Source organism: Lissotriton vulgaris, chromosome 10 (genome assembly GCF_964263255.1).
Source record: "Lissotriton vulgaris chromosome 10, aLisVul1.2, whole genome shotgun sequence".
In the NCBI taxonomy this organism is placed as follows: domain Eukaryota; kingdom Metazoa; phylum Chordata; class Amphibia; order Caudata; family Salamandridae; genus Lissotriton; species Lissotriton vulgaris.
In genome coordinates, this window is record NC_141698.1 from 175,790,557 (window position 1) to 175,808,765 (window position 18,209).

At 43.7% G+C, this 18,209-nt stretch overlaps 1 protein-coding gene across 1 annotated transcript in view; it reads right to left on the reverse strand.

The window, feature by feature from the left end:
• The window catches only part of ALKBH5 (alkB homolog 5, RNA demethylase), a 130,784-nt gene that overhangs the window by 46,453 nt on the left and 66,122 nt on the right, over nt 1–18,209 (reverse strand). The window lies entirely within an intron of this gene.

Sequence of the window (18,209 nt, forward strand, 5' to 3'; positions counted from 1 at the left end):
GGAAATTAAAGGCCTGTCCTTCAACTGCAATGCTATGCATGATGGACGATCAGCCCACTACCCTGCGAGGTGCCATCTAAGCTCAAGTACTTTTGTGGCAAAGTTTGGTTAAATCTAGACATACTGTGTCACAATTTTTTTATGTACTTCTGGCATTTTGTCTTTCCCACCAACCGTTAACGGTGTAAAAAAAAAAAAAAAAAAAAAAAAGACTACCATGGTCTTTGTTGCTATGTCCAGCGCATGTTCCATCAATTAAAATGTTATATTCACATCCGCGGAAAAAACACTATTAATCAATTACAGATATAAACTGATGATAATCATTAACATGGTACAATGGTGACTCCTTTAAGGTATGCCACAAAAATGTTCCAATGACTTCTTTATGTTCTCTTGCACACACTACACGATATGATCCTCCATCCTCAGCAGAACGTCTTGAAAGGATAGGCAGAGGATGGAAGTTGGACTCAAGGTATTAGGAAGGGTGTGAACAGTCAAGTGCTTAAAAGATAAAACAGAACTGGGTAGTCTAATAGCAAAATATTTATGCACTTAAACAAAGTTACACATTTAAGGGATTTCACCAATTCCTCTCCAACCTATTGCCACCTGGAAAAGATAGAACATTTATTACGGACAAAGGTAGGCGTAAATCTTTTTCCAGGGTAGAAACGGAGTTTCTCCATGTGGAAATATATTTGCCTCTGAAGAAAAAATAAAGCTTTTAAGAAGAGAATTGGCATTTTTTAGGCACATTGCACGTTCAGTTGGTAATGCAAAAATAGTATTCACAAAAGTTTGCTAGAGGTACGCCTGGAAACCTGCAACTGATGCCGGTTTCCCCAGGTACATTGTAAAATCTTGTGTATTCCTGAAAGATATATGCAATACAAGGTCACAAACCTGGAGTCGCACGTCATGACTGTCTTTAAAAATAGGACGTATATTGGTTTTAAATGGATTCTCCATTCTTTTTAAAAAAAAAAAATATTGTTGTGCGTCAAACATAATTAAAAGGATACGTTAAAGAACTAGAATTTAAAGTCAGCTTTAATAAATGGACTATTTTTTTAATAAAAGTGCTGTAAACATTCTTTTTATGTTACAAACATTGTTTGGGTACATCGTTTGCTTTAAAAATAAAATCACCAGTCTTATTTCCATTCTAATGCATATATTTGAATAAATAAAAAGACGATTGCAGGATCATTATAAAAAACCCTATGACAGTACACCTGGGCAGCTGACAAGTTCTGAAGATCATGAGTCTTGATGAGCAGTATAGTCACTTGTCTAGGCCAGAACCCTCACCCCCCAACTTCACTCCCCTTTCGCATGAAGGAGAGTAAGTACAGCCACAAATTCCTATTTCCCAAGGCTTCAAATGATAATGTCAGGGCTATTCATCCTCAAGATATTTTGCTCAAGTACTATTTCTTGAGACCCACAGGTTCTTCGGGGCGGGGACGACTGCTACTTCAACCGCTGATGGGGTTAAATCACTTTGATTAGCAGAGACTGAAGTTGAAAACAGCCTTCAACATATCAATGCAAAAGATCTTTTTTTCAATTAAAACACAAGACAATATGGGCTGCAAGAAAAACCAGTTTAAAAAAGATACACAGCAGAGGTAAACACAATCATAATAGGGCCTTAGGGAGAGAGAAAAGCGCTACCCATCATACAAAAGTGCAGGTGCTCTAGGCAATTTCCTAAGGGGTGCCTACCAAGAGCTCCCCTACGAAAAGTGCAAGTGCATTGTGCAATCCTATTGGGCAAATGCCTCCCTCCTCCCCTAGTAGCAGTATATTTGATTTAACATCGAGATATTATAAATACTCGATACACTTAAATGAACAACTTCTCATTAAAACACACTATTGGCCGTCAGGAGTACCTGATTTTAAAAAGGTATACAGAGGAAACAATACCAGATGTAATCAGAGTTTAGGGAAAACGGAAAAGCAATACATTGACATAGAAAAGTGCAAGTGCTCTGTGCAAAATTTGGAGGAGTTATTACCAACACTCCCCTAGCAGCAAACATTTTAACCCCAGAATATTAAAACCGACAATTTACTTGTCATACAAAAAGTGCAAGTGCTCAGTACAATTTCATTTAACAGATATAGCAGCAATAGATGAATTACCTTTGAGGTATTTCAGACTTTCAACTCACTTAAAAATATTTCAAACCTAATATACATTTAAAAATTCTTTAAAAAACCGAAACATTTTAAAACACATCAATTCAGACGGAGGGGACAGAAGACAATTACGGGCCTGTTCAGCTGTCGAGATATTATACTTTAAAAAAGCAATCCTTAAATGTCTTCGCCGTATTGAATGGAGTGCGGGACATACAATCAAAACATGATTCAAATCTTGTATTCCACAGTTACACAGATGACAATATCTTTAATTTTTGGGAATACCCTCCCAGGCACCCGTTACAACCCTCAGGAGTAGTAAATTCAATCTTAGCAACAGAATTAGCCTACAAACACTGTGTTCCAGGTTCCACAGAACATATGGCTGGAGGCTCTTTATAATAGAACTTCCAGCAATACAGTCCATCCTCCCATTCAATGAACATAGTAACAGATCTCTTTCGCGAGAGACCAAATACATTGACTTCTTAATTATCTGCTTTAACAAGGTTTTACATAATGCTGCTGCCCCTTCCTCATCTAAACCGAACATACTTAAAGCCTTTATATAGTTTCTAAAAATTGCGCTTTTCCCCTTCATATTTACGAAAATTTCCCTGTGCAATGGCGCTCTCAATAAATTATCGGGGCCATTATTCAAAGCATTGCACCATCTCAAACAGGCCGCCATTGATATAACATATGTGGAAAGAAGACCAAATTCGAGCCTAAGTGCCGCTATTGGCGCAGCATAACTCAAATTACATATTTGGCACCAAATCTTTCCTTCCACTTTCTCAAATTTGGCCCATTCAGACTCATCTACTGTTTCACTAGCATAGTTCAGTGTCGGCGGTATTTTTATTTTGTACACCGAAATGATGTGGGAAAAATGTTCCCACATTGCATATACAGGCGATTAATTGCCGATGCTTGTGAGATTGCTTTCCCTTTGCAATGGTCCATATGTCTACTAGCTGAACACCTGTTTGAGAATATTTTTCCTAAATATGGATACAATTTCACAACTTCAAGGTTTTCCCTTTCCAAAAACCACCTCAGATTTTCTCTCACCTTACACCCTTGATAGCTAAAAATCATAACTTTACTCTTTAAAATGTTTATTTTTAAAAAATGCTCCTCTGTGTACTTAACCAGCTCTCTCAATCTTCTTTGCAGCCCAATTGGTGTTAAATCCATTATTATTGCATCATCTGCGTACAACAAACAACGCTGATGGGGTTAAATCACTGATTAGCAGAGACTGAAGTTGAAAACAGCCTTCAACAACACCCTTTTCACAATTCAAATACAAAAATACATGCGTCATCCTACTTTAAAGATTGCTGTGCAAAGCAGATAGCCACAGGTAATCTAGAGTAATTATGTGTGAAATATGTATGTGTCTAAATATATCTGGGGCTCAAAACGTTACATGCGAGGCAATTTCAAATCAAGTTAACTTAATATCAAGTCATACAAAAGGGTCTTGTGATAGATAACTCCACAATTCACCAGCCCGGACAAGATATCGCTACAACCGGGTATGTGACGACATACTTTCACTGCCCAGTATTAGTTTGCTAAATAATCCAGTATTAGTCTGCTTAATAATGAATTTATTTGGTTACATGAACGAGGAGAAACACTAAAGGCCCGACTTAAAAATAAATAAATAAAACCAAACAAAGCACTGACAAAGTCAATTGGTCGGGCCTTTGCAAGTGATCATATTGTTATTAAATGCGCAACAGGCATTAAGCTTTTAAAAAATACAAACAGTGAAAATTTGGTTAGCTGTGGGTTGGCATCCATGTTAGAAAAAACTGAAAAAAGGGAGAGGACTTACCACAAAAATTTTAAAAGTTAGAGAATGACCCTGGCACTCAAATGGACCATTTTCTTTACGACTACGTGCACAAGCAAAATCCCTCTCATAGTAAAAAGAGCCAATAGGTGAAATCAGTCCCATGATGTGTGCTGCGGTGGACATAAAATGTGATGGGCACTTGAAAAGACCAATGGATGAAGAGGGGTTAGCAAAAGCGAATGTATGTAGGTTAAAAATGTATGTACTTTTATTATGAATCTTTTGGATAACATGAGGCTGGCAAGACAGCTAAAGCAGACAGGAGACATATGGGGTTATATGATTCATTCATTTCCAGCTCCTCCAAACTATATAACATTGCATGTGTCCATTGAAGTGCCAGATAACGTATTATCTTAACAACAAAACATCAAAAGACCACGTCGACATACTCTCCAAGGAGATTATCTCCTATTCCATCTGGGAAGAACTGTAGGAATGGGTCTCTCCTGGAACATCAGGCCTCTTGATCACTTCTTTCTTTTGTTTCAGTCTTACAAAGTAACTCATGTCGGAACTTAAGGCAAAACTGGTATGCTTGGACTTCAACCCTTTAGTAATGGACTTTCAAACAACGCCCCAGGTTGGTTCACCCTAACACTAACCTCCACCTATTCTTATTCTCATTCCCATTCCCATTCGAGGCTTGCCTTACGGGGATCACTTCAGAAAAGTGCATTTTACATGAACTGCATTAGCCCGATGCCTACAACTTTGAGCGTGAATTGTTACATATGAACTGGTCCCCAAAAACCAGAAGGGTCTCATTACCATACTTATTTGATCCTCAAATGTGTGATAATTAACAGTATCATTGGTGACTGCCGAGTCGGGTATGAAGGTTTGAATTGGTTTGCTTTTCTCAACTATCCTTATTTATGACACAAAATGCGACAATGGATTAGGTTTACTGGGGCTGATGTGTGTTATACGGAAGTGGAGAATGTATGACTTTCAAGATTAATAAGCTTTAAAAAATAATTGGGGTCATATCATTTGTGGCTATGGGTACTATTCTGAAAAAATAGTTTTCAGTAATTGAGAAATAAAGAGCGATACTTCAGAAATAAGTCTGGACGCCAGCATTATTCAAAACTCGTATTTGATCCATGGCTAATTGAGGTGTCTATACTCATCTAACGTTTAGGTGGAGGCCTTTTTTTCCTTTCTATTTTTGTGGCACTTCTAAGAATGATAATACAATTTTTAAAGTTTAAAATGGGAAACTACCATCACACCAACTTGCCAAAGGCTTACTGTCTTTGCCAATGCTTGTTTTCAAGTGTAATAACTTGCTCTATAGTTACGTATTTCGATAGAAACAGGACACTTTTGTAACCCCTAGGAATCTACTCTGTACAGCACGAAGTCAACTAAGACCCCAAGCTGACTTACTGGAACAGCGGACCCAGGCACATAGTCAAGTGAGCCCTACACTACAATACACTCTGGAGATACCATCTAAAAAACACTTTCCACTCACCTAAGGTTGTCTAGCACATAGCACTCACCCCTTCTTGAGCACAGTTGCAGGCGAGGCCCAGTATCCAATACAAAACAACTCTCACTATACTAAGCAAAGACTGCTCATGGACTGCTCCAAGAGTGACAAGTGCAAACCTACAAATGCAGAATTACATGCCTGGCTGTAAATAAGCATTGGCAAATCCAACAGTCTTGCCTATGCAAGAGCTATTGGCTTTGCCAATGTCTTTTAGCCAAGCCATGTTGTACAACAGCATGGCTGCTGTTCAGTGGCATGCGGTGGATGGGCGGAAAGCATAGGGACGTAGAACATTGTTACGTTTTGTGGGGTAGCACAGGATGCAGTAGGGTGGCATAAAGTTAAGGGGCATAGAGGGGCCAAAGGTTAAGGGGCATAGAGGGGCCAAAGGTTAAGGGGCATAGAGGGGCCAAAGGTTAAGGGGCATAGAGGGGCCAAAGGTTAAGGGGCATAGAGGGGCCAAAGGTTAAGGGGCATAGAGGGGCCAAAGGTTAAGGGGCATAGAGGGGCCAAAGGTTAAGGGGCATAGAGGGGCCAAAGGTTAAGGGGCATAGAGGGGCCAAAGGTTAAGGGGCATAGAGGGGCCAAAGGTTAAGGGGCATAGAGGGGCCAAAGGTTAAGGGGCATAGAGGGGCCAAAGGTTAAGGGGCATAGAGTGGAGTAGAGTGTCAAAGAGTCAGTCTGGAGTGGAGCGACGTAGAGAGGAGTAACATTCAGAGCGGAGGGGCGTAGAGAGGCATATCATATAGAGCAGAGGGGCGTAGAGAGGCATATCATATAGAGCAGAGGGGCGTAGAGAGGCATATCATATGGAGCAGAGGGGCGTAGAGAGGCATATCATATAGAGCAGAGGGGCGTAGAGAGGCATATCATATAGAGCAGAGGGGCGTAGAGAGGCATATCATATAGGGCAGAGGGGCGTAGAGAGGCATATCATATAGGGCAGAGGGGCGTAGGGAGGCATATCATATAGAGCAGAGGGGCGTAGAGAGGCATATCATATAGAGCAGAGGGGCGTAGAGAGGCATATCATATAGAGCAGAGGGGCATAGAGAGGAGTAAGGGCCAGAGCAGAGAGGCATAGAGAGGAGTAAGGTCCAGAGCGGAGGGGCATAGAGAGGAGTATCGGCCAGAGCGAGCAGTGGGGCACAGAGTATGGGCCAGAGGGGCGCAGAGTATGGGCCAGAGGGGCGCAGAGTATGGGCCAGAGGGGCGCAGAGTATGGGCCAGAGGGGCGCAGAGTATGGGCCAGAGGGGCGCAGAGTATGGGCCAGAGGGGCGCAGAGTATGGGCCAGAGGGGCGCAGAGTAGGGGCCAGAGGGGCGCAGAGTAGGGGCCAGAGGGGCGCAGAGTATGGGCCAGAGGGGCGCAGAGTATGGGCCAGAGGGGCGCAGAGTATGGGCCAGAGGGGCGCAGATCATGGGACAGAGCGAGCAGAGGGGCGCAGAGCAAGCAGAGGGGCACATAGTAGATTGTGTGGTATTACACTGCATTACTGAAAGCATTTTCCATTTAAATAACCATTACATTTTCATAGACACAGTTTTACTGATAAAACTAAACACCACACAAACAATAAGGAGCGGAAATGGAATGATCTAGTGTATTTATTTGTTTTGTTCATATTAACCCCTTCACTGAGGGGATTATTTACCTGCTGTGCTGGGGGCAAGGGGCAAGCACAGCGCCCGCATGCTCATGACGAGCTCAGCTCGTCATGAGGCATGGCGCTCCTGTGCTCATGACGAGCTGAGCTCGTCACAGGTGCATTGGCTCTCGTGGAACGTTCAGCACAGGAGGGGAATTCTACCCGCACTTGAGCGTTCCACGGGCCATGAGGAGCTGAGCTTGCCATGAGCACCGGAGCGCCGTGGCTTATGACTAGCTCAGCTCGTCATGAGCATGGGAGGGGTTAAAATCTTTCCAGCACGCTTTAGAATTAAAAAAAAATGTGCTTCATTTGTGCTTTCCCGATTCTGATATTCTGAAATATTTGTACAATTCATTTACAAACATTTACATTTTTTTGTGTTCTAGAAAAATCCTTTCCTTTCACACACTAAGATTGTCAAATAAATCCTCTCACTTTGACGTCAATAGAAAGAAAAGTAAACACCAAGCTCCCTTGGAAGGCAGAGCCTAACATTTGACATCGGTCTTTGAATGCACAGCAAATGTGACAAAATGAGAACAAATTTTAAAGACCTGTTTACAGAAAGCAAGCACTAGTGGAACAAAATAGTAAACAGACTATGCTCCATGGGAGTGACCAAGACATACTGGACAGCCTTAAACAAATAAGGAGAGCAAATAAAAAGCAAGCAAATGTAAGTCACAAACCACAAAGCCAATGGTAAGCAATGGGTGGAATACATTCTTAGTTCAGCTTCCAGAATGTCCCCAAGACATCTTTTAACAAACAAGACAGCTGCGCTGTCTGGTAGGCTTCTATCCAAAACCTTGAGAAAGTGTACAAAATGAATGCTTGAGAGAACAGGAAGCACACAAAAAATGTACGTTACCACTTAAAGGCTACAAAAAAGATTTTTGGGGTTCCGTGTACTTGGCTATCCATTACTAAGATATCAAGGCATTTAGACCGCTGAGCGTTACAACGTGAAGGTTTAGACAGTTTTTTTAAAGGCATGAAATCCACAATGTCTTGTAGCACTTTCATTTACAACAAACTTGTTGTAAAATGTGCGATACATTTCTTTTGAATAATGGGATGTATTGTAGTTCCGTAGTTCGTGGGTCCATGGTTCATAGATTCTGAACCCGTTCAATAAAGGTCGTCGGAAATAGACGATTTTGGTATCAGCGGACCGCAAATCACGAGTGCGGTGTGTACGAGTGTTTTCGTAATAATCGATTAATGAGAACACTAGGTATTCAGGGATTTAGTTTGAACCCTTGGGTTCCATTTTGTGTGCGGCAGCCATTTGGTGTGGTTGCCCTCACATAGGCAGATGACTGCGGCCGAACGAGTCCTTGGGACACGTACACCTTGGATGACTTCTGAGTGACCTGGCCGAACTGACTCCCTTGCCCGAGGCTGACCTCGCTGAGCCAGTTCCTTGTTAAGCAGCTGGTCAGATAAAGATCAAAGAGCAGGACATTGCTGAGTTTATGGTACACTGAACCCACCCTTCTATCTTGCTCCTCATCTGTTTCTGCTCCTTCCTTCATGGCATAATCACTGATTGGGTTGAGGTTTTATGATGGGTTTGTCCGGCCTGATCAAACAGGATATTGGAATGTGCTTGGTCATTTCTGGTGGGCTGGACAACGGAAAATGGGATTGTCGTCATGCGCTACTTTTGAAATGTCACCATGTGATTGGTCAGTTTGTATGTAATCGATGCTAGCCTGGAATGTGATTTTTGGCATAAAAGACCATGCTCCGCTCATTGAATTTGTGCAGTCTCTAGCAAACCACCCGTGTTGTGCTTCGTAGACCTCTGTTCCTGGTTGCAGACAATAAACTTTGGTCTTTGACGTCATCAAGAAGTGTCCTGTGTCTCTGTTTGCCGAGGCAGGGGAATCCGAAGACTTCGAGCGTTATCCCTGGCGCTGCTGGGTTCTAAAACCCGGTTCTTCAGTTGGCGCCCACGTGGGGCGACTTCAGCGGTACCGGTCCAAGCCCGAAAATCGTGAGGAGCTTCGTGTGGAAATTCTGGAGGAAGGCCTGCCACTTCATCGACCCCTGTATGTCGTCGTGGTCCGAAAGTCTTTGCTGCGAGGTTCTCCGCTTTCCGACGGCTACGAAGGACTGCTGCCCTGACTTTTCTCCTCTGTTGGGATCATTGGGTAGACAATCGCGTAGTCAATTGCCGAATATTGATGAACGGACAGTGTTGGATCTCATGGCGCGTAAATGGATTACGTATCCTACTCAATATGATCTTGAGGGTATTATGGATGTTTTCCATCAATGCGAAGCACCAAAGCAACTGTACGTTTTTGATATGATGTGTGCTTTCCTTTGTGAACAATGGATAGAAGAAGTAGGACAGGCTCCGTCTGAGTTGTACCAAATACGTTATGAGTTTGCGAAAGGGACCGTTGTGGGTCTCGAGATTGAGAAAGCAGTTGTGACGTTGTTGTCATTACGGAATGCATCTCCTTCCGACCGATTGTTTGAGCCTGATTCATCAGTTAGGAGAAAGGCGCATCAATATCCGATGCGTGAGGTTCCTCCAGTTTGGAGACCCGCTGATGCAACTGTTAACCCGCCTATTGCTGCACACTTTCAGCTTGTCTGGGTACATGCTCCTTGGAAGCGTCCTGAAGTCTTAGCGCTTAAGCAGACTTTGCCTGATCCGTGCAAAAATCCAGCAGGGTACTATAAGGAGCTAACTCAGACAGTGGGTTTGTGTATCATGAATTTGGCAGATATAGATATGTTGTTTGGGAATATTGTTCCACAGCCTATTTGGGGTAAGATTCGTCATACGGATCATGCGGAGGAATTAGGTGAGACATGGGTTAATCTTAGAGATAATAGACAAGTAGGCGGTGCTAAGCCTGAGGATTTGATTACTGAAATTCCTGGTAAAATTATTGATTATATGAAGACTCTAATGCCCGAAGTGCGTGTTAATTGGGACAAGTTGTCTGCGTGCAAGCAGAAGAAAGACGAAACTGTGTCCGAATTTTTCACGCGATTTGAAGAGACCTTTATAGACCACAGTGGTCAGGACATGAGTACCGAAGGTGGTCGGAGATTGTTCGTCGACAAATTTGTTCATAATTTGCTTCCCGAATTGTGCAATAGGTTGAAGGATTTTGAGAGTGCTTGGGCCGTTTCCACGTCAGCGCAGATTTTAGCTACGGCCCAGTACTATGAAAATAGGAACAAGGATGAGATAGAGAAAGCGGATAAGAAGACTAAGGAATTGAAGACTAAAGTTCTTCTACAACAAGCTTATCCGCCCCGTAATAATCAGCGCGATTATCAGCAGAATCAGCAATATTCGAGAAACTCGCAAAAGGTATGAGTCTTCTCAACAACGTTTTCCGTATGGGCCTAATCAGTGTGCGTATTGCAAAGAAGAGGGCCATTTCAAGAGTAGTTGTCCGGTTCTGTTACAGCGCACGAATGGTGCTTCTGGTGTGAGAGGTCGAGGTGCTCAACAAGCTCCTAGAGGTAGAGGTCGTGGTCAGAATACGCGTTCTTTGCCTCCACAGAATTCTATGAATAGCTTTGATCAGCAACAGGGTGCGTCTGGTAGGACAGCTCAGTACTATGCAGACGATTACTACGTCGAAGGTGAGGAAGTGAATGGTAATGATTGTTAGGACAGCCATGGACAAAGAGAGGGAGTTGTTTCAGTTCCAGTAGATCAGAGTGGACCCTATGTTGAAGTGATTGCATCAGGTGTGTCGGAGCCTTTTCTGTTGGATACTGGTGCTGCGAAGAGTTCTATCATGCACTCTAAACTCCCTGGCGCACCTTTGTCTGGCTTAAAGAATGTTTCAGTCGGTTTTTCTGGCGCTCCGGTTACGAATCAGATTTCTACTCCGTTGTCTATTTCTGTTGGACCTCGTGAATTCGAAGCACCCCTTATTCTGACGACTGGTTGTGGTGAGAACTTGTTGGGATTGGACTTGTTTAAGAGATCGTATGCGACGCTATATTGTTCTCCGTCAGGAGTACATCTTACATTGGGTGAGAGAGTGATCTCTCCGATGTATATATCTAAAGATCGACTTCCACCTGAATTGTCTTCTCTCCCTGATTCTCTTTGGGCTACTGGTCCGAACCATGTAGGCCTCTTAGAGATTCCGCCATATGTTGTGACGTTGAAAGCGAATGCTAGGTTACAGCGCATTCAACAGTATCGTATCTCGAGCGATGGTGAGCGAGCACTGTTGGCGATCATCTACGATCTGATTGAAAAGGGTGTGATTGAGGAAACGAGAGGTAATGTGTGCAATAGTCCGGTTTTGCCTGTTCTGAAGAGAACAGATTCTTCACAGTCTCCTGTATATAGGTTCGTGATCGATCTCCGTGAGGTGAATAAGATCGTTGTTCCGCAATTTCCTGTTGTGCCTGATATCACCGCTTTGCTGACTTTGATCCCGGCTACAGCCACGTGGTTTTCGGTGATGGACTTTAAAAATGCTTTCTTCAGCATCCAGATTGCCGGGGAGAGTAGAGATATTTTTGGATTCTCTTTAGGAGGACGAAGGTTCCGCTTTAAGCGCGCTCCTCAAGACTATTGCGAGAGTCCTATCTATAGCCAAGCTCTAAAGACGCAACTTGATTTGTTGGTTTTACCTGATGGTGCTGCTCTTATTAAGTACGTTGACGACTTGTTAGTTGCTGCCGACAATGAAGAGATTTGTAGAGAGGCCACTTGGTCGTTGCTATGCCATTTGTCTGATTGTCTTCACAAGGTTTCTCTTTCGAAGTTGCAATATTGTTGACAAGAAGTAACCTATTTAGGTCACCTCTTATCGAAGGAGGGAAGGAAACTACTGACCCCAGAAAGAATTCGCGAAAATGAGTGTGCCTACGACACAGAGAGAAGTACGTGCGTTTTTGGGTATTACGTCGTACTGTAGACAGTGGATCCCTAATTTCTCGTTGTTAGCGAAGCCTTTGATAGCTCTTACTGTTAAGGATACTCCAAATCCTATTCCTTGGACTGACTAATGTCAGGAGAGCTTTTCAGAATTACGCAATGCGTTGTGTTCGGCTCCTGTGTTGGGTACCCCCGACTACAGTAAGCCTTTCACATTGTATGTCCACGAGAGAGAGGGATGTGCATTGTCAGTTTTGACTCATCAGTTTGGTGATAAGCAGCGTCCATGTGCTTATTTTTCGTCGACTTTGGATCCGGTAGCTAGAGCGTTGCCGAGTTGTTTGAGAGCTACAGCAGCAGCGTCTGTTTCGATTCGACAGTCTGCTGGTTTGGGTATGGACAATACACTGATTGTGATGGTTCCACATGCAGTGGATACCTTGTTGAATCGTACCAAGACACAGCACTTAACTAGTGCTCGGTTGTGGGGTTACGAATTGACCTTGTTAGCGAGTCATTTGCATATTAAGAGATGCAACACGTTGAATCCAGCCACGTTGTTGCTAATTTCAGCTGAGACAGATAATGTTGAAGAACAACATGATTGTTTCCTTAGAATCGAGGAAGAAACGAAAGGGAGGATAGACCCTAGGAATACTCCTCGTCCAGAGTGTGATGGTACTTTGTGGGTTGATGGTTCGTGCTTCAAGTTTCCGAATGGTGACACCACTGCGGCATATGCTGTTACGACTTTGCATACAATTGTTGAAGCTTCACCTATCCCACATAATCCAGCGCAAGCAGCAGAGTTCATTGCATTAACGAGAGCGTGTGTGTTGGCGAAAGGAAAACAAGTGAATGTGTACACTGACAGTCAGTATGCGTTTGGTGTTGCTCATAGTTTTGGACGTTTGTGGCGAGAGCGTGGGTTCCTGACTTCGCATGGGACGAAAATCCAGCATGGACAGTTAGTGAATGAACTTCTTGAATCACTTACTTTGCCACTGCAAGTAGCGATTGTGAAATGCAGTGCACATAAGAAAGTTACGGATGATGTTGGTCGCGGAAATGCGTTTGCAGATGAGGTCGCGAAAGAAACTGCGAGAAATGTGATGAGCCGAATGTATGTTGCAGGTCCGGCGAGATGGGTTCCAGATAGAAGTATGTGTGAAGATACGATTGAGAGTGTGAAATCCATCCAAGCTGAAACTACAGAGAAAGAGTTGAATGAATGGAGAGACAGTAAGGGTAGATTGGATTTGAATGGTTGTTGGACCGATTTGACAGAGCATCAAAGATGGTTGTTACCTGATGCGTATGTGCTTCCAGTTGTTACAATGGCTCATGGAATGGCACATATCAGCGTGAAAGGGATTTGCAAGTTGTTGGCTCCGGTTTGGCAGAATGCAGGAATTCCCAAATGTGCAGAGAATATGGTTAAGAACTGTATGGTGTGTTTGATGTACAATCCTGGTAAGGGAACTCCAACCCCAGCTGGTTATTTTGCTCCTCCAACGTATCCGTTTGAGGCTTTGCAGCTAGATTTCATCCACATGGAGAGGTGCAACAACCTAAAATATGTGTTAGTGGTTGTTTGCTATTTTTCTAGATGGGTGGAAGCTTAACCTTTGAAGGATTGCCTTGTCCACAGCGAAAGCCCTTATCAAAGAGTTCTTCCCTAGGTATGGTTTGCCGAGAATGATCTGGAGTGACAATGGGAGTGAATTTGTGGGTCAAGTGATGAAGAGAGTGTGTGAGGGATTAGGAATAAGGCAAAAGTTCCACGCTGCAAATCACCCCCAATCAGCTGATTTAGTCGAGTGCTATAATGGCACCTTGAAATTAAAGTTAGCCAAAATTCAAGCGAGCTCTGGTTTGCAATGGCCAGATGCTTTGCCCCTAGCCCTTTTGTCCACTAGAATGACTGTGCATTCGCGAATGGGTTTGAGTCCATATGAAGTCGTCTTTGGCCGCCCGGCGAATATTTGGGGTGTGCCAAGGCCAACTAAACTCAGTGAGATTGAACATCCTGTGTTGCTCGATTACCTGTATGAATTGACGGCTAAATTGCGTGTTTTACACCAACAGGTTCATGACACTCTTCCACAGCCTTCTGAAGATCCAGGTCACGCCATTGAACCCGGCGCGTGGATGTTCGTGAAGAACTTTCAGCGAACCAAAAACGAGCAGCCCCGCTGGATAGGACCTTTCCTTGTTTTGTTATCTACACGTTCCGCAGTACAAGTGCACGGCAAAAATAATTGGATCCACGGCGTACACTGCAAAAGGGCTTCGTTGCCCTTGCCTTACGACCGGTGGGTCCAGAAGGGACTTCCAGACTCTGAGACTGAGACCGTGCCTCGTTTTCTGCCGTTCAGCGATGCCCGTTTGATTGGAACGAACAATGAGAAAGAAAGTGACAATATTCTTCAAGAAGCGGTGCCTCCATTGAATCGTTTGAACACTACTGAACTTGAACTCTTGTTCCGCGAACAAACATTGCCTGGCAAAGACCGTTATAATTTGCGACCGAGTTTTTTATGATTTTTCTGTTTGCAGGTTAGCTCTCCTCCGAGGAACTACTTTTTGTTTTTCGAACCGCCATCCGGGTTCAGCTGTAGGGTCGCGGTTGACAAGTCTTTGGAGTGCAAGCCTGAGACAATAGGTCGACGGTTCGGGTTGGCCTAAGGGAGTTGCCCTGGGCTGACAGAGGCATTCCTTAGCATAGAACACCCTACCACCGCGAGCAGCATATTTACTGAGGATGGAGTTTTTCGAGATGGAGAGACCTGATGAGACAATAAGCTTTAAGAGTAGAATTTGCAAATTGATGACTCGAAAACGATTTTTAATATTGTGTTTATTTATGCTACTGAGCTTAATGATATTTTTAATTGGTTATGTGACATTTTCTTTTAAAGTGACGCTCATTCCCACTACACAACCTATACCTCCTCCTACTATTTCTTCTCATTCTTTTCACCCTCTGCCCGAACATGAAATAGTTAGAAGATTGGAATTTGCTAATAATTCCTTTATTCAACTTTTACACCAACACCAGCTAGTTATGAACACGACAAATTGTTGGATTTGTGGCCTAATGCCCCATACGACCGATAAAGGTATTAGGTATTTGGTTTTGCCTTTCAGCCTTGATGGTTCTATTTGGGCTTATAGAACGATGTTCATTTATGCTCATAGTCTCTATCCCCAACGTTCACCGAAAGATAATCCGAAGAATAGTGCTCTGGCTAAGGGTATAGACGACATTGTTAAAGGAACGAACTCGTATGAGACTATTCCGAAAGATGAGAGACAACCATATAGTGGTTGGGACGTTACTGGATATGGAGTTAGTCTGAGTGTTAACCAGCGAGCGAAAAGTTCTCCACCGATTTGGATAGTGCCCCATCAGGGTCGCTATTGTCTGCAGGGTAATGGCAAAAATCCGAAAGCTCAGTTAGGGAAGAGTATCTGCACTGAGACATATGTATTTGCGTCTACATGGTTGCCCCCTGACTTTTTGGGCACATGTTTTGTTTCTTTCCTGTTGCCTCCCACTTTTACAGCTGCAGCAGATTACCATAAGATGAGAGTTGCTAGAGGTGTCTTCAGTAAGGAAGATACCGCAGGGCAAGAGTTGGGAGATTTTTTTAAGGGTTTTCTGCCGTTCTGGGGACCGATGGCTAACAGCAGGAACATTCGCCAGTTGACGAGAGTGGTTGAGTCCACCATAGTCAAAACTGCTGGTGCCCTTAGTAACTTGACTGCTGAGCTCCAGTCGGATCGACTTATGACACTTCAGAATAGAGTTGCTCTTGAAGTCATACTTGCAGACAGAGGTGGAGTATGTAAACTGATTCAATCGAGCTGCTGCGTTTTCATTCCAGACAACGCTCCGACAGTCTTCCAGGCCATTTCCAGACTACATAAGATCTCCGACTCTGTACATATAGACAAGGGAGATTGGTCGTTGATGGGATGGTTTTGTGGATTGATATCCACGTGGGGATGGAAGATTCTGATGGTCATTGGGATGATCTTAGCTATCCTTTTCCTGTTCTGTCTCTGTGTACAGTGTGCTCCCGCTATTTGTGGCCTTCGTGCTACTTCGTGTGCGAGTAGACCTGTCCAGAGAGAGATACTAAGTACTAGGATGATGCTACAGCAACATATCGATGATCTGATGAATATAGACCTAGATTCAGACTGACATGGGTTTGAGTTTATTGCCTATGTAAGGGCAAAGGGAGGGTCTGTAGTTCCGTAGTTCGTGGGTCCATGGTTCATAGATTCTGAACCCGTTCAATAAAGGTCGTCGGAAATAGACGATTTTGGTGTCAGCGGACCTCAAATCACAAGTGCGGTGTGTACGAGTGTTTTCGTAATAATCGATCAATGAGAACACTACGCATTCAGGGATTTCGTTTGAACCCTTGGGTTCCATTTTGCGTGCGGCAGCCATTTTGTGTGGTTGCCCTCACATAGGCCGATGACTGTGGCCGAACGAGTCCTTGGGACAGGTACACCTTAGCTGACTTCTGAGTGACCTGGCCGAACTGACTCCCTTGCTCGAGGCTGACCTCGCTGAGCCACTTACTTTTTAAGCAGCTGGTCACATAAAGATCAAAGAGCAGGACATTGCTGAGTTTATGGTACACTGCACCCACCCTTCTATCTTGCTTCTCATCTGTTTCTGCTCCTTCCTTTATGGCATAATCACAGATTGGGTTGAAGTTTTATGATGGGTTTGTCCGGCCTGATCAAACAGGATATTGGAATGTGCTTGGTCATTTCTGGTGGGCTGGACAACGGAAAATGGGATTGTCGTCATGCGCTACTTTTGAAATGTCACCATGTGATTGGTAAGTTTGTATGTAATCGATGCTAGCCTGGAATGTGATTTTTGGCATAAAAGACTATGCTCCGCTCATTGAATTTGTGCAGTCTCTAGCGAACCACCCATGTTATGCTTCGTAGACCTCTGTTCCTGGTTGCAGCCAATAAACTTTGGTCTTTGACGTCATCAAGAAGTGTCCCGTGTCTCTGTTTGCCGAGGCAGGTGAATCCGAAGACTTCAAGCGTTATCTCTGGCGCTGCTGGGTTCTAAAACCCGGTTCTTAAGTATAAGGAGGAGCTTTGAGGGATGCAGAAGAGAATCTCTTTCTAACTGCACTGATTTTTCCCATTTTTAGTTCTCAATTCCCCAAAAACGCATGTGAAACTAAAGAAACAATATATAAACAAATTTGGAAAGTAATATGCAAATAGATGCTCAGGAGCGCTCACTGGATGTCAATTGGTCTTAATTGATGCATTTGTGGCAACTCCATATCCATCCAAAGTTTGCTTTGCAGGAGTCTGGTGCCCCAATGGGTCTAAGGTAATGAACTATTTGTGAACGATAGTAAGGGCAGACATAGCTAAGCAAGTGAACTGCATCAGAGAGGGGACACTGGTGGAAGGGACTGAAACATGTTACGGCACCAATTGCAACACAGTACCCCAACCATGGAGCAGAAAGTCAGAGTCCAAGGAACCTGTCCTGCAGCAACTAGAGAGCTGTAGTCTGCAGTTGCCACCTACACAAGCCGAGACTTCTCCCTGCAATTTGTTTTCAAATGACACTTGAGATGGTCAAGAACAGCATTTCGTATGGGTGACGAGAAAGAGGTAGCCTGCCAGTGGAAAGTGATGCAAAGAATAAGAGCCTCAGGAGGGTGCTCGGGATGTCAATCCTCCAAGTAGAAGAGGAGAGATTCCCCTAAGAAGCTTTTTTACCAGACTACTTCTGAAAAAAGTAATAGGCTTTTACGGATGATGGCTTAAGCACAACCTTGGCGTGGGAGAGTCACAGAGGAGGAATGGCAGGATATTTCTGGCCATAATCCCAAGCATCCATTGCCTCTTAATGCAATCTTTTTCAGCCTCAATACAGGCTCTCATATGAGAAAGCAGGGACTGGAAAGACAGGGGCTAGGAGCTGCAATTGACAGAAAATGGTGAGGGTCAATTATAAAAAAACATCTCAAAGTGTGGCTTCTGACACTTTGGACAACACAGGAAGGCATGGACCAGACAGTGTGACCCAGGAACAAATGGTAAATCAATTTACATAAGGCACAAATTGGAGTGCTCCTTCCGAGGG